Source organism: Peromyscus leucopus, chromosome X, assembly GCF_004664715.2.
Source record: "Peromyscus leucopus breed LL Stock chromosome X, UCI_PerLeu_2.1, whole genome shotgun sequence".
Taxonomy (NCBI): Eukaryota; Metazoa; Chordata; class Mammalia; order Rodentia; family Cricetidae; genus Peromyscus; species Peromyscus leucopus.
The window spans coordinates 33074793-33086968 of NC_051083.1; the positions used below are offsets into that span (position 1 = coordinate 33074793).

At 39.0% G+C, this 12176-nt stretch overlaps 1 protein-coding gene across 4 annotated transcripts in view; it reads left to right on the forward strand.

Moving 5' to 3' along the window:
- Window positions 1-12176, forward strand: part of Cdkl5 (cyclin dependent kinase like 5) — a 177018-nt gene that overhangs the window by 29578 nt on the left and 135264 nt on the right. Inside the window, exon 1 of one of the 4 annotated variants that reach the window (XM_037198839.1) lies at window positions 3818-5630. The exons of the other annotated variants lie outside the window; for them this stretch is intronic. The gene's annotated coding sequence lies outside the window, so the exon portion shown is untranslated. Of the gene's footprint in view, window positions 1-3817; window positions 5631-12176 lie in introns of those variants that run through there. 4 annotated transcript variants of the gene reach the window in all.

Genomic DNA, 12176 nt, shown 5'->3' on the forward strand with positions numbered 1-12176 from the left:
AGGGAGCTGAGGCAGGGGGATCATGAGGTGAGGCCTGACTGAGCTACAAAATGAGACTATCTCCCCAACCCAACCAAACCAACCGACCAGTCCTCCGAGGAATGCTGGAAGTAGTGAAGGTAAGTTAGGGGCACAGGATCCTTGGGACTTGAAAGGAGACCACTGCCAAGGAGCAGCATAGCCCTGATGGGCCAGTCTGGAGGCTGCTGGCTCAGTATCAGAAACAGGCAACTCTGAACCTTCAAAGCTCAGGCCTTGAACCTGGATGTTGAGACAGGACTGTGGGACTTGCAGAAGCCACACAGGCAGAGGCCAAGATGTCACATGGTCTAGAAAGTGGGCTATGGAGGGAAAGAATGTTTTCTACAAGTAAAGATACCTACCCACCTCCATGATACAACCTCTATGTAGGAAATGTAGGGACTTGAGAGAAGGTGAAAAGGAAAGCAGAGTTGCCTTAAGTCCTACTTTACTGAGATAAGCAAAACATGCTTCTGTTTAAATATTTATGAGTTCACATTTGTTTATTTAAATTCAGTTTGGTGTACATGGAATTATACAGTTCTGCAACCAAAATTTCTTAGACAAGTGATCTTAAACACATGTCAGTGTTCCACATGTGAGAGTATACCCAGGTCAGTGTGTGTTTAGAAATCGGTGGATTTTATATTTGAGAGACAGAATGTTTATACAAGCAGCTAATTGGTAAAGATTGCAATTTCATTTGGCATGATTACAAAATGTCCTGTCTGCATCCATTTTACACGAAATCTGGAGCAACACATTCTGAGATGCATGGTGTGCTAGCTGCTGGGCTGGAGAGAATTCCCAACTATAAAGAAAGAAAAGATAAACTGTGTGGCTTTTATTAGAATTTCAAGGTTAGTCTTCTGTCTTATAAGAGCCAATGAAAGCAGGTGTGGTACAAACACTCAGAATCCCAGCACTAGAGAGACAGAGGTGGGAGGAGTGTCCACAGGCGTGAGGCCAGCCTGGTCTGCATAGCGAGTGCCAGACCAGCCAGGCTTTCATAGAGAATCCCTCCCTCCCCTCCCTCCCTCCCTCCTCCTCCCTCCCTCCCTCCCTCCCTCCCTCCTTCCTCCCTCTCCTCCCTCCCTTCCTTCCTTCCTCCTCCTTCTCCCTTCTCTCTCTCTCTCTTTCTTTCTTTTTTATGTTTTTGTTTTTCAAGACAGAGTTTCTCTGTGTAACAGCCCTGGCTGTTCCAGAACTCACTCTGTAGACCAGGCTGACCTCAAACTCAGAGATCACCTGCCTCAACCTCCCTAGTGCTGGGATTAACAGTGTGTGCCACTGTGCCTGGCTGAGAAATCCTTTCTTAAAAGAAAGATGGAAAAACAAAACAAACAAAAACACAATGTTTACTGGGCATAATATTGACCAAGTTTTAAAATTCTACATTTAAATAGGCAATTGCTAGTGGGAATTGAAAAAAAAAAAAAAACAAGCAAAATGTGGAATAGTTTTGCACATTTCTTAATTTTGTAAGATTTTTGTTCTTTGATAAAATGTACCATCTTCTGTAACAAGCACCCCCCCTTAAGATATATGGCCATTCCTCTGCCTATCCTACTTCACCTTCCTAAACATCTTCCTGTCTCAGCCTCCCAGGTGCTGGGATTGATTGCAGGCCTGTACTAATTTGTGGCCATTCTTCTATATCAGTAAATACAGATTAACACTTACGTGTTTGTTTTTTGAGACAAGATCTCACTATATAGGCCCTGGCATTGAACTCACTGATCCTCCTGCCTCTGTCTGTCAAGTGCTGAGATTACAGGTATAAGCCACCTTGTCTGGCTAAATCATGATGATGCATTTATTTATATGACATTTATCCAACCATACATTAACTGATACTAGGTTGGTTTTTGTTGCTGATTTTTATGAATAGCACTATACTATTTGTCAGATAGTCTCCTGAGGATAAATCTCTGGAAGTACAATTTTAAAAAAATGATTTCAGCCAGGCATGATGGCTCACACCTTTAATCCCAGCACTTGGAGGCAGAGGCAGGTGTAGCTCTGAGTTCAAGGCCAGCCTGGTCTACAGAGCTAGTTCCAGGACAGCCAGGGCTACACAGAGAAACCCTGTCTTGAAAAACCAAAAAAAAAAAAAAAAAAAAAAAAAAAAAAAAAAAAAAACCAACCAAAAAACCAAAACAACAACAACAAAAAAAAACCCACCAGTTTTTTTCTTTTAGATTTAGAAAATGAATATTTATGCTTTGTATGACTTGAAGGTGGTTTCATTGTGTTTTCCCTTATGGACATGGTTTATTGGAAAGATCTGCTCTGCAGTGCCAGCATCCATTTCATGCGTGTTCTATTTCTGGCCTTTCCTTTCTGTTCTTTCATCTGCTTGTCTCAGTGTACTGCCTCCATGCCTGAGCTTCATAATACATCTTGATAATCTAGAGAAAAAGAACTTTTGCTCTTCTACAAGGGTGCCTGTTTGCCATGACGACTTGTTTCCTGTATACATTTTCAAATCAGGCTGTAAATCTCCCTAACAAATTGCTAGTATTGATTGGGATTGTATTGGGTGTGTAGGTCAACTTGAATATAGTTGACATTCTTTTTGTTGTTGTTGTTGTTTTTCAAGACAGGGTTTCTCTGTGTAGTTTTGGTGCCTACCCAGATCTCACTCTATAGACCAGGCTGGCCTCGAACTCACAGACATCCTCCTGGCTCTGCCTCCCGAGTATTGGGACTAAAGGCATGTGCCACCACTGCCTGGCTAATTGACATTTTTAACAATGGTAAACTTTAGCATAGGAAATCCTTCATTTTTTTTAAGTCTCCTTTAATTTTTAAAAGTATTGTATTCATTTTATTATTTAACTTTATTTACTTAATTTTAAAATTTTATTTATTTTACATTTAAAAAATATATGAGTGTTTTACCTGTATATATGTCCTGTGTATTCCACTTATGTGCTTCTTGTCTACGGATGCCAGGAGTCAGATGCTCTGGAACCAGAGTTACAGAAAGTGGTGAGCTGCCATGTGGGTTTTGGGAATTGAACCTGGGTCCTCTGGAAGAGCAGTCAGTGTTCTTAATCACTTAGTCGTCTCTCTAGCCCCTTGTTTATTTTGTGTGTATGTGCGATGGTATGCCTGTGGTCAGAGGACAACTTGTAGGAATCCTCTTCTTCTACCATGTAGGTCCTAGGGATCAAACTCAGATTTTCTGGCCTGGAGGTAAGTGTCTTTACCCGATGAACTATCTCTCTGCCCCCCCCCCCCATTTTATTTATTTTAAGACAGAGCCTTGCTCTGTATTCCTGGCTGGCCTGGCACTATGCAGCTGTCCTTATGCTTCAGCTTGGATTACAGGCATGTGCCCACCATGCATGGTGCATTTTAGTCTTTTAAAAAAATCAGTTGATTTTTTTTTATAGTTTTATGCTTGTATAAGATGAATTTTAATCTTTTTCATGGGTAGCCCAGGCTAGCCTCGAACTTTCTGTGTGGCTAAGAATGACATTGGACTTCTAATTAGCCTGCCTTCACTTCTTGAGTCCTTGGATTACAAATGTGTACCACCTTGTCCACTTAAAATTCTATTTTATGTTATCACTGGTATATAGAAATTAATACTAATTTATGTGTCCCTTATGTTGATAACATTCATTTTCCCCCTAATTTGTAAGCTAGTTTTTATTTTTTATCTGTGTAATTTGTGAGTAATGATAGTTTGTTTTTCTCCACAGTTTGTATCTTTTATTTTCCTTTAAGGTATTATTATAGAGGAAGGGAAATTTTTTTCTTCTAATAAAAATGTACCCACTTCATATCCTTTTCCTTTGCAAAATGCAGAAATTAAATAAATTAAGGTAAGAAAAATGTCAGTAATATTATGCCAGTACCAACCCCAAAAGGCATCATGCTGTGGCTGTCACTTTCTTGGGACTCTTCAGCTATTTTAACAGATCTAAGCATCAGGCAATGGAGTAGACTCCCAGTGAAGCCAGTGCCAGCCTGGGCTAAGCCACTCTTGACCTTGCTCTGTAGTCCAATGGTGAGCTGCACTACCAGAGGACACTGTCATCTCTTGATATCACGGGTATTGGTTTTGTTTTGTTTTGTTTGTTTTGTTTTTGAGTGAAGCTCTTGGCGATGTCTACATAACCCTATACTGGCCTGAGACTTCCTTTGTGGCCCAAGCTGGCATTTCACATGGGATTCTTCTGCTGAATTCACTCTCCTGAGTGCTGGGATCCTAGGCTCATGTCACCATGCTCAGCTCTGTAGCTTTTTTTTTTCTTTCCCTGCCCTCACGTTTTGCCCAGCTTTTTGCTTGTCTAAATTACCTAGCTAGCATTATTAGAAACTGAAATTCTTTCTGAATGGAAAATTAAAACTGTGTTCTATTTTCATTTCTGAATTATCATTGACTAGAAACCCAATTCTTTAGGGACCTCAACAGCCATGAGACTCAGTTAAAGCTCATGATGCCACAAATGTTAACGATAATGCCACAAATATTCCTAAAGGCCGTTTAAACAAATCACGTTAAATATTTTTAATGTTTAAAATTTCATTTTGAGAGCACTATGAAGGTAAAGGAGTTATAGATAAAAGGGTTGCTAGTAGTTACAAAACTTCCAAATAATGGAGTCACTAGTAAAGCCAGAGGGCATCTCTAGTGACTTCTTTCTTAGTCATTATTCTTAATAGTCTCCCACAGGAGGTATCCCAGGGAGTTTTCCATATTTGCAGGAGACATGGCTTTGATCTTGGAATGCTTCATGGTACCAATAGAGATAGGAACTGCAGGAACTCTAGAAACTGCATAGGGAGAGAGAGAAGTAGCATATGTGTGTCATTGTGGGCAATGTCAGGTAGTGTTTGCAGGGGAAAATTCCAAGTTGGCTAGTAATTTGTTTAGTTTACATCAGAGGGATCAAGTATTACTATAGGTTGTCCTCTGGCAGTGTCATACTGGTGAGCAAAAGAGGTCTGTGGCCATTGTGGCCTGCCATAGTCAAGTCAATGGAGCACGCCATGGTGCCTCATAACTGTCAACCTGTACTTGGAAGGATGCAGGAGGATGGCTACGAGTTCCACACAAGCCTGGGCCAGCCAGGGATGACAGAATGAGACCCTATCTAAAAATGCCACAGTGGAGGAAAATCAAGAACCAGATGGGGACTGAAGGCAGATTATTGCTGTAGGGTCATCTCCACGGGAAGAGTTCCTGGCCATCATGATTGTGGCCTTTCAACAAAAATATAATGCAAGTATATAGATGGGGTAGCAAATGACAACTCATGAGGCTGATGAGCTATGTATCGCACTAAAAATTGCTTATGTGATAGTTTTATCTTTTGGTCATATGACGCCTTTGATGAGTAAGGCCTCCATTGACTATTTGGGGGTTATAAGAGTGGGCAAGCAAAAACTAACTGTAGTTTTGCGGAAGGACAATAATATTTCTTCCCCTTCCCTTTTTTCTTTTGCAGCCCTTTCCACGTGATATGTGTTTGATGAATGTCAGTGGTATGTGTGACTCATCATTAAGACTTCAGAAGACTTCTAGAGACTCTTAAATGTTACTCAGATGAGCTCAGTTTAAAAAAAAAGTTTATCTTTGACCAAACTAGTTAGTAAGTAATTTTATTCCTCTAAATTAAAATATTTTAATAACAAGTTTAGAGTAAAATCTTATTCTAATTTTAGAGCATGATGTATTTGAGTTCAATTTGCAGATTTCAAGTTTGAAGAAAATAGTGATGGCTGTAATTATAATCAGCAGATGAATGGGATGTGAGACCTGTCTAAGTAAAAAAAAAAAAAATGACCTTAAATTAATTAATTCAGAATGTTCTGAATGTTCTTCAGACTATGCCGATGTTTTAACTAGAAATTTCCTTCACAGGAAATATAAAATGAATCTATGCAATACTAAACTGAGGGATTCTAAAGGAAGCCACATGGAGTAAACTCCTTTTTGTTTTCCCAGGAGTGGCTTACTGGATCATTTTATTAGTTGTGTGTGCCTTTCTTGAGTTGTGAATGTATGCAGTGAGCTAAAGGAATCCTCTCTGCCCCAAACATACATTTTCTGCTGTCTTAGAGGAAAGGATCTGGAAATGGGACTTCAGAAAGCACAACTGCTTATACAGTTTATACATGTTTCTATAGAATAACACCATCTTCCAAAATTATTTCTTCTCAGCTTCTCTATATAGAGCAATTTCAAATAGATCTTAGGATGATTTCTTTAAAATAAAGAACGAAAAATTCTTCTGCTTATTTGTTAGCTTGAATATCTCCCAATCACCCTCTCCTCCACCCTGAATACATATTTTATAGGGAGGGTTTATAATATACAATAAATCTTCTCAATTGCAAGTAGTATGTCAGAGATCAGTACCTAAATCTGGTATTTACTAATTGTTCTTAGTCATGGCAAAATGCCTTTTTAATTTTGAATTTTTTTATGTTCTTGAATGTGGTAGGCTAACTATAGGATGCCTAGTGTTATAGTTGTGTAAGAAATAGTTGGTAATTTTAATTTATTTATGAAAATGTATTAGGCAGTTATGATTGTTAAGATCCAAATAGAGGGGACTGGAGAGAGCATTGCTGTTCTTGTTGAGGACCAGGTTTCAGTTCCCAGTCCCCAAATGGTGGCTCACAGCCATCCCTAACTTTGGTTACTGGGGATCCAGTGGTTTCTTCTGACCTTGGGCACTAGCATACATGTGGGGATATATACACACAGGCAAAACATTCATAAAATAAAATAAGTAAATCTAAAAGAATCCAAATAGACCTACAGGGACCTTTAGAAAAGTTGACTTAAAAGTTAAGGCTGTGGAGGTGGTTCAGTGCATAAAGTACTTGCCACAGAAACATGAGGATTGGAGTTCGAATCCCAAGAACCTGTCTAAAAAGTAAGGCAGGTGTGGCAGCCACCTACAATTCCAGCACTCAGGAGGCAGAGACAGGGTCCCTGGAGCAAACTGGCTAGCTAAACTGACTCTTATTGGCCATCTCTGAGTTCAGTTGAGAAACCCTGCCTTAATAAATAATTATCAAACAAGACATTTGAGGTCAACTTTAGGCCTCTAGAGACATGTATTCACATGTGCACCTTCACATATCTTTGCACACACACACACACACACACACACACACACACACACATTTGGCTATGCATATGACACATATATACACATGCAAACCACACACATACAGAGAGAGAGAGAGAGAGAGAGAGAGAGAGAGAGAAGAGAGAGAGAGAGAATGAATTAGTGATCCAGATATTTCAGTGTCTGGTTTAGTATTTAGTTGGTTAGTACAGATTTCATTTCTTTTGGAGAACGTATTTCTCATGGATTCATGTTTTGCTGGCCTTGAACTCATGATCTTTCTGTCTCAGCTTTCTGAGTACTTTTGGGATTATAGGCATGTGCCACCAAGCTGAACTGCATTTTTATAGTTTTATAGTTAGAATTCTTTTTTCTTTCTTTCTTTCTTTCTTTCTTTCTTTCTTTCTTTCTTTCTTTCTCTTCTCTCTTCTCTTCTCTTCTCTCTCTCTCTCTCTCTCTCTCTCTCTCTCTCTCTCTCTCTCTCTCTCTCTCTCTCTCTCTCTCTTTCTTTCTTTCTTTTTTTTTCCGAGACAGGGTTTCTCTGTGTTGTTTTGCACCTTTCCTGGAACTCACTCTGTAGCCCAGGCTGGCCTGGAACTCTCAGAGATCCGCTTGGCTCTGCCTCCTGAGTGCTGGGATTAAAGGTGTGCTGCACCACCACTGCCGCCGCCGCCGCCGCCGCCGCCCCGCCGCCGCCGCCGCCGCCGCCACTCACTTTAGAGAACACTTATGAGTTTCAGCCCTAGAACCCACATAATGGAAGGAATGAACTGACCCCTACCGGTGTTCTCTGACTTCCACATGTGTACCCCTTATACATACGCTCACTCACACAAGTAAATAAATGTTAAAAAAGAAGTAGATGGATGAAGGGAAACTAGTTATTTCTTGAAAAAGTCAGATTAGCAGTAACAGAAGGGGGCCTTTCAGTGTGTAAATTCATTCTGTCAGTATGGCTGGATTACAGATTAATTGCTTAATATTGAGTATATGGGGATTTAATCAGATAATGGAACCACTGTGAGAATTATGGGAGAAGGTTATTTATTACTGTAAGCTGCCTTTATTATTATTATTATTATTACTATTATAGATAGGGTTAGATTGTGAATAGATGAGAAACAAATAGTAGTCACTAATAGATCCTCTAATAGCATGGGTGAAGGTTGACAAATGACGATTTACTCAGAAAATTTTTAGAAACTAAATACGTACAGCCACGAAAGTGCTATTGCAATGTGTCTTTTTACAGAGATGTCTGTGGGAGGTATTGCCTCTCTGAGTCCACAGCCCACAGCCAAGCATATGTTGTTAGGACCTTGGCTCCTTTTGGTTGGCTCAGAGGAAGGGCTGGGTACAGAGGGGACAAGAGGGGAATCAGGAGGATATGGAAGGTGCCATGTACCTCTACATTTGATTTGTCTGGGTAATGATGAAGACTTTCCAAGACTGGTTATCTGTATCTCCATGTACATCATATAGGGAAGGCAATTTGAGGAAATAGTTACCAGTTTGACAAGCCTCTCCATAAAATGATCCAGTATATTGAGCTTCTTATTTTGAGCATATCTTTTAGTTTCCTCTCATCAGTGGATGGAAATGGTTTCCATTTCTGACTCCAGGGTATATACCTCAGTAGCAGTTGGAACACTTGACAAGCATGGACTAGGCCCTGAGTTATAATCCCCAGCAACAAGGAAAAAAAACAAACTTATTTTCTTATGTTCTTATGGTATTTATTGGGAAAATTTTCATAAGCTGTCATCATCACTGGAGAATTGAAAATGCTATATTTTGGATGGCTTTTCTTTTCTCATTTTGAATCAATACCAGTTTTTTCCTAATGCACTTCACTATGTAATTTAACTCCATTTTATGTACTGATTTTTGCCCTCATTGTCGTTGAAGCTTTACAGTGCCACCAAGCAATTTCCACATAGGTAATAACATTCTAATTTTGGAGAGAAAACAGATAGAAAATTAAATATGATTAACTTTGAATAGTCTTTGGTGGATTTGGGGTTAAAAATAACAAAGCAGTTCTTCTGGAATGCTAAACATTATAAGTTGTGAATAAAAGGAGATGGCCTTTTGCAAAAGATTTTAATTTGAGGACATTGAGGCTCTTTGAATTACAGAACCTCATAATTTTTTTCAGCTGTGTTTATAGATTATAGCCAGCAAAATTAAGTAGTTGCCTGTTCTTGGATGCTCACAAGATGGCTCATGTTCTGGGTTGGCCTTATGTCTTCCCCAGCATGAATATAATATCCATTCCTACTAATGTTTTAAATGGATGGCTTATAGAGGAGTGGGGTAAGAGTATGATAAAATAGAAAGTTCTGAAATAATTGGCATTGATTCTCTTCCTGCAGTCCATAAAGGGTAAAATGATTTCCTTTTCATTTAATCCCTCAGCCCCACCCTATACAGAGAATCCTTTCTAGTTTTGTTAAAGAATGTTTGTTGATACTGACTGAAATATTTTAGAGTTACATCTTAGACATGGTTTTAGACTATTTGGTGTATTTAGTTTCTTCCAGAATCTGTTTGCTTTTAGTATAGTAATTGGCAAGCAGACATTTGTCATCCAGGTAAAAAATTACATTTCCTGGTCTACTCTGCAGGCAGGTGCAGGTACAGGAGTAAGTCTTGGCTAGTAGGATATGAATAGAAATGTGGGGGGCATCTTCTATGCTTCCCCCTAACTGGAAAGGAGTTTAGCTCTCCCTGCATACCACCTCTTTTTTCTGTGACTGGGATGCAGCCAAAATGGTGAAAGCCCTTTTTTGTACTGTCAGATGAAAAACTTAGGAACTACTTACCCAGATATTTACATGAAGGAGATACTGATAGCCTAACATATTTAGCAAGGTGTGGTGGCACATGCCTGTAATCCCAGCACCCAGTATACTTAAGCAAGAGGATTGCTGCCAATTTGAGGCCAGCCTGGACCACTACTGTCTTAGTTTCTTTCCTGTTATTGTGACAAATACCCCAACAAAAAAGCAACTTAAGGAAGAAAGGATTTGTTTTAGCTTACAGTTCCAGAGAGATACAGTCCCTATGGTGAAGAAAGGCATCAGGAACGAGAATCAGCTTGTCACACTGCATGAGGAAACAGATGAATGCATGCTAGTGTTCAGCTAACTTTCTCTATTTTCTACCATCTAGGATCCCCTACCCAGGAATAGTCTTGCCCACAGTTAAGATGGGTCTTCCCAGATCAATCAAGATAATCCCTCATGGACAGGTTTACAGGCCCATCCCTCAGGTCATTCTAGATCTGTCAGGTTGACAGTTAACACTAACCATCACAGCTGTATAGTGATCTACAGTGTAAGACGCACTCCTTAAAACAAAACAAAACAACCCCTCTCAAATATCATATACTTAATAATATGATTAGACATTGGCTTAAAGAATAGAAATTTGCTCAGATAACTTAAGGACAATGAGATTTTTGTACTATCTCAGTTTATCATCTGAAACCAATTCAGAAAACAGATCGGCACCTCTTTTGCCTACCTTTAAGGTTTTCCCCCTCTCCAGGTAATTTTCAAATTTCTTACTCAACTAGTTGCAGGTATTTGGTTATTACTGCCTCAAAAATAGCCACTTAAAGCCCCATATCTGCTGGACCTTCTAATGAAGTCTCAAGGTAATTACTGTCTTGGTCTAGGCCAGTGATTCTCACCCTTCCTAATGCTGTGACCCTTTAATACAGTTCCTCATGTTGTGGTGACCCCCGACCATAACATTATTTCATTGCTACTTCATAACTGTAATTTTGCTGCTGTTATGAATCGTAATGTAAATATCTGATATGCCACCCCCAAAGGGGTCGTGACCTACAGGGGCAAGGGGATCAAGGGTTCACATCATTAGCAACATACAACATAGCAAATCTAGGCTGACCCACATCCTGTCTCCAAAAAAGTCAGTTAAGGTAAACACTTGAAGTATTTCAGAGGCCTCTTAGTGTGTGTTAGGTTGTAAGCCCTAAAGTAAAATCTAACATTACTCAGAGCATAAAAGAGTATCATATAAATCTATAAATTATAATATATACTATGCAATTTGAAAAATGTAAGTTCTGTTATTTGTTAAGACAGGAAAGACAATGATCCAAACTGGATTAGTAGTTTATTTCTTTCATAGTACTTATCTCATTATATAATATAGTTATGTTCTATTTGATACCTTAATATGAAATAATTTTGATAGAGTTGCAATAAAGTATGCTTCCATATCAAATTTGTTGCCTGAATTTTGGAATATTATTTGGCCTGTGGCTATATAGTACATATTGTCTAGGATTAAGGTTGCTTATTTGGAAGTGTAGTTATTATGAAAATGAACATTATTCATTTTGCTAGAAAATTTTCTTTTAAAATGCAACTCAAATGGAATTAATATGATTGGTGGTTTTAGATGTTTTAATGATAAAAAATATACAGCACATAGTACATGTAGTCCCCCCTTTTTTGTGTATATGATATATATGTGTATGCATGTGTTCCAGAATATATAGAGAGAGGTTAGAGAACAACTTCATGTGTCCATCCTTACTTTCCACCTTATTTGAGAGGAGGGCCTGTTGATTATTACCGGATATGCCAGGCTAGCTGGCCCCCAAGCTTCAGTGTATCTTCTGTTCTAGTCTTCCGTCTTTTAGTAAGGTAGCTGGGATTCCAGATAGCTTGTTCTATTGTGTCTGGCTTTTTATGTGGATTCAGGGAATCTGAACTTAGGTCAGCAGGCTTATGCAGTAAGTAGTTTACCCACTGAGTAGTTATCGTTTTTGCTTCTCTTCCTTTCTTCCTTTCTTTGAGTTGCTATCTGCTGTCATTTCCTTATTACAATACAGCTTTGCTCCTCTCTACCTCCTTTGTGCTTTAGTACCTTTAAAGAAGTATGGGGACTCAACATTATAGTCTTGTGACATTTGCTTCCAGCATCAAATTTCCTTTCATATTTCTTGTATGTTATGTCTTCTAGATATGAATTATCTCAAGTTCTACGCAAGAAAAGACATTTATTTTGCCTTTATGC